Source organism: Austrofundulus limnaeus, unplaced genomic scaffold (assembly GCF_001266775.1).
Source record: "Austrofundulus limnaeus strain Quisiro unplaced genomic scaffold, Austrofundulus_limnaeus-1.0 Scaffold57, whole genome shotgun sequence".
Classification (NCBI taxonomy): Eukaryota; Metazoa; Chordata; class Actinopteri; order Cyprinodontiformes; family Rivulidae; genus Austrofundulus; species Austrofundulus limnaeus.
In genome coordinates, this window is record NW_013952459.1 from 719134 (window position 1) to 731733 (window position 12600).

Consider the following 12600-nt stretch of genomic DNA (forward strand, 5'->3'; position numbering starts at 1 on the left):
TCATTATGCTTTGCAACAATAAGGTTGTGAAGGTCTTGAGAGAGCTCTTTACTTTTACTCATCATCAGGGCAAGGGGCAGACTTGCTTTCAAATTACTGAGAGAGTTCAGCTGGTGTTTTGGCTTTCCATGCCTTTTTACACCTCCCTTTCGTGTTCAATACTTTCCCCTGTGCCATTCCACATTATTACAAATAACTTCATTTCTGGACATTTATGGTTTGATTTCTTTGTATGTATGGATCACTTGGGTTGTTACCGACATCTGGTGAAAATTTCATGTCATTAGCACCCCTAGTAATGTTCAATACTTATTTTACCCGCCGTAACTAGCCAATAATAGTAAAAGGCTAGCTAACAGCTAACAGTTGCAAATGTTTAGCAAAAATAGCAAAAACTGTAATATGCAGAGCAGTAGCTAAAAGCTTACAAAACAAAATGTTGTCTAGAAGTAGAAAATGGCTAGCAAAGAACTAAGTTTAGCAAAAGTCTAGCAAAAAGATAAAAGTAGCAAAAGGCTAACTAGAAACTAAAATTAGCAAATGCCAGCAAGAACTGAAATGGAACCAAACCCTACAGCGACAAGGCGTACCAGTAATATCTAAGAGTGATTGCTGTTAGCAAATTATGTTCTGGCTAAAATAATTCTATACCGCACAGGCTGCCATGAAAAACTGGGTCATTAAAATATGTTATGAATAAGTGGCTTTAAACAAAAGGTATTTTTCCGTTACAGAAACAAAATGCTCTAATGAGCCAAAATTTCAGAATGTGTTAAATATTTTGGTTCTACTCTGTTTTTGCTTTTCATCATTTCATCATCAGATTCTTTGATGACAAATAAAATACATTTCTGGTGTCTTTCAGCACATTTCTTAGTATTTTGCATTTTTTTAAACATGTACGTACATCAAATTTTACTCACAACAGAAGAATTTACAGCAACCCATGTAAGAAGGCAGAAAAAGTGAAACTGAAAGCAGTCCACAAGCTATATATAGAACAGATGTGGTGCTGGTGAAGCCAGAGGTGGTGGTTGGTGTCTGGTTACTCTCTGCTTCTTCTGCTCCTCCTTCCTCAGGTTTTGTTCCCTCTCTTGCTACTTTAGCTCTTTATTTCCTCAAACCTCACCTTCACAGCACACTTACTTTTCACAACATCCGGTGTCCACCTGTTGTTCGAAGCATCCGTAGATAAGGATGGATGAAGGTGGCAGAGTAATGGGTCAGAAATAATGACCAAAAACATGTCACCTTCCTTACGATTTAAATGGCAGTCGCAGCTTGTGTCCTGATGATAGTGAGGTAAACAACAGGTGCTACATATGCAATGCCTGGGGGGATAATCTAAGAAGGGATTACCAAAAATAGCTGACAGTGGATTGGATGACACAACAAAAACTTGAAACATTGTCTAAGACTGCATTAATATCTTGCTGTCCCTCTGGCGCACACATTCACAAGCTGCTGATACTTTATCTCTCGTCTGCATTTTTAACCTGATAGGTGAAGCCTCTCTGCTTAATGTCTTTTTTCAGTCAATCCTTTCTTTGTTGATGTTCAGGAAATACGGATTCAGCAATCCTGCAAAAACATTTTAAAACAAAAACTTGTTCTTATATTGTTTTTATTTTGTCCAAATGCTGTCGATGAATAATATAGTATTCTCCAAGCAACAATCAGATTTTTTAACATGTTATACCAAATACATGTCCACGTCATTCTTGATTTGGTTTGTGCTGCTAGAAGATAATTGGAATGATCTGAATAAAAATAATTTTATTTTTATTGGACTGGACGGCTTTAAAACTGAGTTTAGTGTGGTGAGCAGGGAGTGGGCCTCTCTCAGCCTTCATCTGTCAAAGGAGGAGGAACTGGTCCAGATAAATGAACAAATCTGATTTAAATTCTTTGGAAATGCAAACAACCTTTTTTTGCCAGCTGATATCTCAATACACTCCTCCCTTGTATCAGTCTAAGCTGCAGTACTTGACTGTGAGTTTGTGAGAGACATAAAAATTCACATTTTATAGCAAAAGAACACAATATAAAGCATGTGTCCAACAGATGCTTTAAAGCAGGGGTGCCCAAACATTTTCCTTGAGTGGGTCAAAATGAAAATCTATTGGGGGCTGCGGGCCAAATGCAGTAATATAATATATGAAATACAAATACTTTTTAAAGTAAAGCCCTTTATTTTTAAAGATTAAGTTATGCAATGGCCCTCTTTTGTTTTATTCTGTGCACTTGGAGAAAGTCTGCCATACGCTCAAGTAGCAAAGGCTCATGGGACATTTCATAAATTGATAAAATATGAGTTTTTGTGGCCTTATAAACTGTGCAAATCTACATGTGGGGTTAAATCTGATCTAAATATTTCTTGTTGTCATTTCATGTTTAATCCTAATAAATCAAAGATAAAGTCAGCACCATGAATGAAAACTACCTTCACTACGACCCTTTAATATAGGCATTTGACCAATGGAAATACTGTGTTTCTACATAGGATAATAGGTTACAACCTTGTAACTTTGGCAACTGTTGGTGGGCCAAATCAAATGGCTTGGCAGGCCAAATTTGGCCCGTGGGCCCCACTTTGGGCTCCTCTGCTTTAAAGTCAACATTGACTTTTAACTACATCTCCCAGAATGCATGTGAATTATTTTACCCACAAAGTGACGGCATCCCACCACAACCACAGGGTTCAGGGTTTGTTGCATTTTCACTGGCTACTTTTGCTGTGTTCCACTTGTACTGGGAAGTGGGCATTTCCCACTTACCAGTTGTAAATTTAAACTGGAACCAGTGGGAATTCCCTGTTGGATTATGGGAGAGTTCAGAATTCAAGATGGTGGCAACTCACCACAACTCAACAGTCAGTAAAATTGTCCTATCTTTCCTATTAATAATTTTTTTGTATTATTAACTTCACATTTAGTTATTTATTGTAGTATAACAAAACTCGTTAAAACACTGTTTCCATGTTGGAAACACCACATAGAGCTCAGATATTGTTTGTAAGCAGTGCTCAGAAACACAATATTCTAGTCAAAGTTAATTACAACCATGATGCTCATGATGTGGTCCTCTGGTGAAAATAAGTTTGACACCCTTGACATGAAAGGATGAATCTTGGAGAGAAGCTCTTCTGCAGGCACGCATTCAGTGATATCCAAATTCTACAGATCACATATTCCTGGGCTGAGCCTTTAAAACCTACCAGCATGTGTTGTGCAGATTGGATGAAATGAGAAAGAAACCCCAAACAGACATTTCCATTAACAAAGGAATTAACTCTACATTTCATTTGTTCCTTTAGATTTACTCCTTTTCCTTCCAAACACACACACAAACGTGTACACACACAAACACACACCCACGAGCGCTGCATGCCAAGCATTAATCTGATGGGCAGAGTTGAACCAGATGGTTTGATTCATATTCCTGCTGCTAGCTGCTGATGTTAAACAGGTGCTTCTTGACCTTCATTCCATTCCTCCACTGTGTTTTCTTTGCTGAACATCACACTGAGTGTACTCCTTTTCATTGTTGTGTAACAATTAAGTGCTGTAATGCCGATGCCCTCCCTTTGCCAATATTCTAATCAGTGTCCAATCACAGTTTTGTATAAACTCGGCCTGCAGCCATTGTCTCCCAGACTGGTGCCGTCAGTTATTATGCTCCGTTACCGTAATGAGATTCTGTTTCCACAGTGGCACCCAGCGCCGTTTTGTACCCATCAAAGTGGACTTGTTAATGTTGATCAAATACATTGTTAGGCTCCATTTAAGTGGCTCTCTGAGGCATGTGCCCACTTTGCCTAATGACCCATGGTGTGATGACTGTTTGTCTTACTCTCCAGGGGGAAGCGATTGATTGAGCAAATATTTTTACTGGAAACCACTCTGATTAAAATTGAAGGACCGGAGTATTTCATGCAGGCCGAGCTCTGCGGTTTCTTCACGCTGCGCAAATCAACATGCACGCTTATCTAAAGCTGCCCTGATATGATTCAAAGTGGCACTTAAAAAAAAAAAAAGAAAAAAGAGAAGGACTACGCTCCATTCAATTAGTGGGCTCGAGGGAAAGCTGATACCCTCTATTTATTTGGCCAAACATTGCAAACAGATGAAACACGCTCCTGCCATCAGCCGCTTCTTCGCTGATGTTCTGTGAAGTTTTTAATTATGTCAGAAATTTATGTTCTGAGAAAGTGGATCGTTCAGATTAAGTTTCTTTTCCCAGGCCTGCGTAAACATCCAGTTTCTCCCACTTCACACACACATGCACATTCTCATATTCCTCCTTTACTCCTGAGCAGCCAACAACACATTTTTATAAAATACATTTTTCTTCCCCGCCAAGTTTACAGTTTAAGTTAACAATTAAGTGTTTCGCCTCCTTTCTGTTTAATTCACAGATACTGTATTTTTGCAGAGAATTACAACAAGTGCACTTCGGTGTGAAAAGCTGTAAATCTCGCCTAAGGGGGGAAAAACATTATCTATCTTCCTTTCTGAATGCAGAAAAGCACAATGAGAGAAAGGAAAGGTGGTAATCCAAGCTTTGGGTCGTTAGCGTGTTGAATGTGAAAGGTCATGATTGCGTCCCGTGTTTCCCGCGGCTCAGAGAAAAGAGAGACTTCTCATTTGAGGTGTCAGATGTCGCCAAATCCACTGGTTATCCCTGAATCCCTCAGGGTATATCTATGTTGCAGACTAAAGTATTTATTATAATAAAAAAAGAATGTTTTTCATTTTATGCTTATGATTGGGAGGCATTTGTAGATCGTCCTGCTAATAGGTTTACCTGTTTAGGGATGAGGCTGCTCTGGGTTAACGACACAATTCTGCAGGTTCTAAGGCTCAGTTATATTCAACCCAAAGTTTGACATTTCCCAAGTTCAGTAGCTTGGCTGTCCAACCATCTACCTGATGTGTGTGATGAGAGAAACGGGAGATGGGGAGCCATGTTTCATAATACAAACAAATAAAAAGAATAAAAGGTGACATTTTTAGGAGAAAAAAATCATGGATGAAAGGTTAGTAAGTAAACTTTATTCCTATGGCACCTTTCACAAACACAAACATTCATAAAAACAGTAAAAGACCTTTCAGATAATTAAGAAGTAAAGCAGTTTAACACAGCAAAAGAGATGACAAACAAATTTCTGAATTGGTTGATAAGAAAAGTGTGATCTACAGTGTCAAAGGGTGAAGTTAAATCAAAGTGCAGCACAGTGTCGTTGCCAGAGTCAGCTGCCATCAACAAGTCACTTCAAACTTGTTCCTATGGAGTGCAAAAACCTGACTGAAAAGTGTCTATAATGTCATTTTCTTCCAAAAAGCGGTTCAGTCGTTCTCATGAACAAATGGTAGTTTGGAGCTAGGTGAAATAGCTTTGACATTCTTAGATGCTTGTGTTGAAATAGTTTATCTCAAAATTTTACGTGCCATTGTTATGCAAAAGCTGACTCGAGTTGCAGCAGAGATATAATTGCAGCCAACATTATAATGTCAGTGACATTTCCTGAACGATTCCACAGATTCATGACTCATGGGGAGCACATGTGAAAAGAAAAAAATCTTGTTGGCCCCACATGGAAACTGTGAGACATTTTTACAAAGCTCCAACTTCATTTACTGTTTTTTTTTTTACAAGTGTTCACAAAATGTTGGAGTTGAACAGAGATTTCCTCACTCTGTAACCTGCTCCTCATGTCCACTTAAAGCTGTGATTAACTCCACTGGTGTTGACACATCTGTCCAGCCTCTCATTTCCAGGATATTTGCAGTTCAGTCAAAGCTGCTGGAGTCTGCTGCATCCTGCCAAGGTGTCCTTTAGAGTTGGTGTTTGGGTCTGAATATTTATGTGGGAGCGACACAGTCTGCATATGTAGGAGGAGGTAAGTGGTGGAGAACACATGGTTTCTGCACTGGAAATCAGAGTTTGTCTCTCATTATTGCAGTGTGAGGCCAGAGGGTTTTTTTTTTTTAATCCTTGGAGTTAACGCCTGGATCTAATACTTTGAAAGACATTGATAGTTCAGATTGTTTGAAGAAGAGTTGTACATATTACTTCTGAGTAGTTAGTATCTTACCTGCACCAGATAACAGTCAGAGTGACTTTTAGTTCTCAAATTTGGGGCTCAAAGTGTAAAATAAAAGTTAAATATTTCACAATCACATTTTCAATATTTAGCTCACTTTCTGAGTGTAAAATCCTAGTTAGAATATTCCACTAACATTTTATTATTATTTACATCACTGTTCTCACATTTTGCTAACTTTTACTAAATCCTAAATCTAAATGTGTAAATTTAAACCTAAGAGTTAAATGTAAACGTGTCTAAATGTTAACGTTTATATTTAAGAACTTCAGAATTGTAGAATGAACGAGCTTTAGTTTGTCTGCAACTCAGCTTTATTAATGGCTGGAAACATACAGACTACCACAACTTAGCATTTTCAGAAGAACCCCGTAATGCAACACGTTTTGGCGCATACTCCCAGGCTAAGGCTGTAAAGTGTGTCGCTGCCGTAAAATGTCAACAACTGCTGTAAACTGTCATAACCACAGTAACTGTGTTCTACACACATATTTATATGACAAGAATGGAATGCAGCCTTTGTTGTTGGTGCACGGCTCTTATGACATCATTATTCTTAGACAAAAGCAAATGCTAATGCTGCTACCACTGCTAAAGCTGCTAACGCTTACCCACAAGACATCATACTTGCAGTTACAGCCTGTGTCTAAGCTGCACTTCAAACTACTGGATCACAGGTTCTATGTATTGTTTTCAATGAACACATTTTGAATTTAGATTTCAAATACCATCTTCAGCAGGTTTAGCAGCATTAGCAGTGTTAGCTGTTTCTTTTGCCACATTATAATGTCACAACAAAAGCCACGCACCAACAACAAAGACTGTGTTCCATTCCGAAATTCCATTCAAGATTTGTCTTTTACATTTAGATTTACACATCAAGAGTTAGACATTGGCATTTAGACATACCATTTAACATTTAAATTAAACATTTTTTACAAATTAGCAAAATGCAAGAACAGTGAGCTAAATAACAATAAAATGTTAGTAAAAAGTTTTAAACCAGGATTTTACATCCAGAAAGGGAACTAAACAATGAAAATATGTTGGTGACATTTTTTAACATTTCGTTTTACACAGAATCAAGTTAGAATTGTGACAGAAATCAAGCTAACAGCTAGTCAGACTGGAGCCCATCTGAGAGCAAATTTTAGCTATCTAAGAGCACTTAAACCTAAACATCCCATAGCAGTTCAAAAGAAAACTCTACAAACACTTATTCACATTTACTGTTTGTTTCACTTGTAACACTTTAAACACTGGCAGCAGACGATGCAAAATCATGCTGAGACATCTTTAACTTGACTTTAACCATAATCTGAAAGTCATTATTTAACATATTTCACTTAATATAGCTCTTTTAAGAGGCTCCATATTAGCAGCTTGTGGTTTGAGGACACGTAGGTTCACAAAGCTTTGAAGGGAAAAGACGTTCTTCTCTGATGTGTTTTTAAGCCGCGTGGCTCAGCTTGCACCCCCTCTGGTCTGTAATTAGCCTCATAGAAAGCTGGTACCATCCTCACAACGAAACACAGTGTAGTTCAGTCACAGCCAGAGCTCATCTCTTATTTTACATTTTATTCATCTATAAGCAGAAAGGAGGTGATTGGTCACACACCAAACCTGAACCTGAGGCCTCAAACCAAATTCTGTCTTTATTCAACTGTTGCTGAAGGTAAATCTTTGTTGTGCATACAGAGAACATTCTGTGCTCCAGGAGACTAAAGTAGGAGTTTTAACAGAGGAAAAGCACTTATAAGAGAAACAGGGTTCAGGAAGGGCAAAAATGTTTCAGGAAAAAAAAAAGGATTTGGATGAAAAATGTCACAAACATCTGTTCCTGGATGAAGTAATTACATCAGGCTCGCAACTCAAAGAAGCAGCTTTATGGTTTTGTGAAATGAATAAAACTCTTCATCCTGATGATGCGCATGGAAGTGAGGTTGCATGCAAACCTGAAAGGGAGGTGATGCCGTTAAACAATACTCATGACTCATCAAAAAAAAAAAAAAAGAAATAAAAGACAAAAGGGACAATCCCTTTCACACACCCTTGTAATGATGACAGATCTTTTTTGTGATCAAATAGATTTAAAACGTGGTGCAATGAATTTACGCACTGATAAACGAGTTTAACGCCATTGTCAGATGGCCCGATTTCAAATCTGCACTCCTGCCTCAAAGCCAAAAAAAAAAAAAAAAAGGACTCCCCACGCCTTCAAACTGGCCTGAGTCAGCAGAAGCGGGAGGGTGCCCTGCAGGTTTCATCCATGTTTGTGTGCGAGGAGCAGAGCAGACACGGTGGAGGGGTTGAAGGCATCATTTTCAACACCAGAAATGCAAAAGCTGAGCTGTATTTTTGGCAGCTTTAATGACACAGTCAGCAAGATGAGGTAAAAAGTAGTTAAGAGGTACAGTAAGTGCATAATGATAGAAAAGTATGGTTTTTCAGTAAATTGTAATTCAAAACAATGGTGGAGACTGTGAGGGTCTTACACATAATTTAAAAAAACCCTGATTTAGCACCACCAGCAGAGAGATGAAATCAGAAACATCAAATCATTTAGACTGGCATCAAATCCAACAAGTAAGATTTTGATGAAACTGTAATACATTTATAGTAAGAGCCAGACATTTAAAATTTAAAATCTTAAAATCAGTAGACCGGTGGACTGGAAGCTGATTTAGTATTTGTTTTGTTCAAAGATGAGCAGCCTGAGCAGACACAGTTTTTCAGTTTGCCCATAAGAACATTTGAAACTATCTATCTGCAACAAGCTAAAATGTTTTTCCCTTACTAAGACATGTGTTACATGCTGCCTGAGTGTCACTCAGCTTATTTAGACAGCTGGTGTCTCGGAAACCATGAAAATTATGCATTTTTTGTGACATTTCAAAGCAGAGCTGCTCGATACCATCTTTACTCAAATCGAGGAGAAGTACTTGAGTACTCGCGGATACCAAACTGAGTGATTACTGAGTTAGAACCTAAACATTACACAATGACTTTAAAAACACTTTTTTGTTTAGATCAAGGTGTCTCTCCTTCTTAATATGCCTACAGACCCTCTGACTGGATCTAATCAAATACAGCATTGTACTGTTTTAATATTTAAAATATATAAAAATCACAAATAAGATATTTTTCAACTTGACACAGTTTTCATTTGAAATGTAAACTGTCACATAATAATACTGGTACTTGTCCCCAGCATCTTGGCTTTTTGTACAAGTACCTGTAATAATGCTGGTCTTATTGGGATACAATTATTGAAATATTTGGAATCAACATCAGTCATATGGGCAGATTTTTTTTGACTGCCCTGATGGAAACTGAATGTGGAGAACTTCAACTGCTTTATGTTGAAATTTGAACATGAAAACAGCAAAATGTTTTAATTTTTTCATAAAATATAAGGTAAAAATGACAATTTAGATTTTTTTGTGTTTGAGGAAAAAAAGACTTTGGGATTCTGTTTGCCTTCATGAGTAACAGAGTTAAAGTCGTGACGTATTAAGAAAGTTTACGCTGAACAATATTACAGAAGAAAAAAGGGACTGGTCCATTTCTTTTCTTCATGAAGCCATAATTACAATAACATCTCATCTTAAGGCAAGCCTTTTGTAAACTTGAAGAGTACCTGGGGACCAAACTTATCACAGCTAAAATGTTGCTTCTGTCAACCCTCAGCTCATTAAATAAGAAGTTCGTTTAGTTATCTGCAGACATGGGTGATGTGTTGCAGCTCTGTCACATCCCCTGCTCTATTTGTCATCGAGCTGCATATTTGTTGCTTTATTTCATGTTGCTCCTGTCACGTGTCCAACAGTCTGAGGTCAGAGATAGAATGATGGCGAGCAAGAGGAAGAAGAGAAGCAGATGCTCTCTCAGGAGGAGACTTGATTCCCCCTCTTCCCCTCCACGCTTTCTTTTCCACCTATTTAATTCTGAGAGCATATGGGCATAAAGAAAAACACTGCAGGACAGCAGGACGGACTGCAGAGCATCAACAAAGAGAAGGAGATGGAGGAGCAAACAGAAAGAAACAGACAATGCAAGGGCTGAGAGAGAACGAGAGGGAGGGTTTGAAGGAACATGTTTCGTGAAATTAAAGTTGGAATGAGAGCGAGCGATGGAAAATAGCGAGCATAGCTTTGTCCATGAGGCGGCAGGCAGTTTGCCTGCTGAGGCAGGGTGCGGCAAGGAGGTCCTTGACTTCATTTGCGCCCCTCTCTGGCCTGAATCTAATCAGCGTCATGTTGGAGTTTCAAATCCTCCATGAGCACTCTCTGAGAAGATTTAAAGACAGCGTTTGCTGCAAAAATACAGGCGAGCAATGTCAGATGACTTCCATTAGCTGATAGTTTCTGTCCACCCAGCATGTGATGAGGTTGTATGTTGTGTACAATGAAAGCATCATCAAGTGAGGTCATATGGCACGTGCAGAAGTTTCAAGTGTACATTACCCTGTAAAGTGTTGTGCAAATGTCTTGAGCCATCCTGGAGAAATGAGCCAAACTTTCTCCATCGTTGTCTTGACTGAGGAATATTTGTCAGGGGTTTGTTTTTTTTCTTCTTTTTTTTACATTTATTTGTATTTTGTACTCAGTTCCTTCTTTAACTCTGACCATGTTCAGCATTTCTTTCATTTTTTAAGCATTTAAACAGCCATTCAAATCTAAAAACTTAAAAGGTGAGCCAGTGTTCTCACTCAGCTCAAAGAATCCACCTTAAGGACAACATTGTAAATAAGAAACTGTTCTGAATGTTTTGCCTGTTGAAATAAAGGTTAAATAAAATAAAATAAAATAGATGAATAAATAATATATATTTTTTTAATTTTGTATTCTCAGATTTCTTATGATGTCAGTATCTTACCTGCAGCAGACAGAATTACCTCAGTTTAAACAGGTACTCTGAGTGGAGGACGGGTGCATCTTTTTTTGTCATCTTTAAACATCTGTAGTTTCAAGGAATTTATAGCGGTTTACACAAAGGTTGTTACTTTTACATTATGGCCATTTAACTGTTTTTATGTTCTTCAGCTCAGGAATAGCCATAAACCACAAAAAAGCAAATAAATATTAAAATTACAAAGTCATGGATAAAATAAACAAAAGTATTAGTTTGAAATTGTTCAGAATCCATACAAATAATTCTTAAAAGTTAAAAATCATTTAAAGAAAAAGAGAGACATGCAGTATTTGCTGCTCTAAAGAGCCTTAATGGTTCAGAAAATAAGCTTTTCTTAACAAAACACTGCTTTAAAGAAAGTGAATAAAACCAGTTTATCCAGTTTCTCACATTTGCTTTTCTTTGCTTTTTTGTCATTAAAAATATAAATGTTAAAAAACACATGGAAATAATTATCTGAATGATTTGGTTTGAATATGAAATGCTCTAGAAAGACAAATCTAATCCATAAATGCATACTGTAAGTTTTTTTTTTTTTGAAGGTGAAATGACATTTAAGATCATATTTAGGCTTATAATTTGGTCATGTCTAATTACACCAGATGTTTCCTGGTGCTTGGAGGTGAATCTGAAGCTGGCTGTAGGTGAAAGGACACTCTGGGAGAATATTTTGCCGTTGCTCATTACAGCCCAGATGTTGCCTCATGTGGTACTGATGAGCTCACTTCACTGGCCAAGTGACAAATCAAACTCCTTTTCTGCTCACAACAAAACAGCCCTGCGAGTGATTGCCTCAGGTCAGTGAAAGTATTATTTGTCTGATGAGACGTTTTCACCTCTGACCTCACGGTATAAGAGAGGCATGCATCGGTTGCACAAGAGCTGTGGCTCCTCGGAGCTGACGCGTCGAGCCAAGAATGTGCTGATTTTAAATGTGGCGCACGGCAACCATGATGATTGTCAAATCGCTGCAGAGTTATTATTGAAAACATGTTGCTCTCTGCAGGAGACGCTCGCTCCGTTTTAAAGGAAGCTGTTGAACCACAGCGAAAAGTAAAAAAAAAAAGACTTATTAGTGGATCTGAGGGGCTGATTTCACAGCTTGTGTGGCGTCAGGGGGGAGGCTCCATAAAGGACCAGGAAGTGGTGGCGTATGATCTCCTGACAGAGTGGCTGATTCCTGTGATAGTCTGCAGCACTCAAAACACACGAAAACTACAGGATTTCAATGCATCACACAGCTCTTTATGTTGGCGGAAACCAATATTTGTTATGGCTGCAGAAAGGATTGATTGTGGGAGTTTGTGAGATTCCTTTGATTAAAACCCTCAGAGAGAATTAACGTTTGCAAATGCAAACATTAGCAGGAGAAATTAGGATTAATGTGGTACAATGAGTTTAAGATAAGAGGATTTCTCTGAAATTATGCCATTTTATAACCGATCGGGAATGTTTGCTCTTAATGACATTAAACAATTTTTACAATCCTGTTGCACTGCTAATTTGATTAAAGTGGCAATAAATCTCTGTTACATCAGCTTTGTTTCAGGATTTCAAAGTGTTTCTGTGGGATCCGTCTC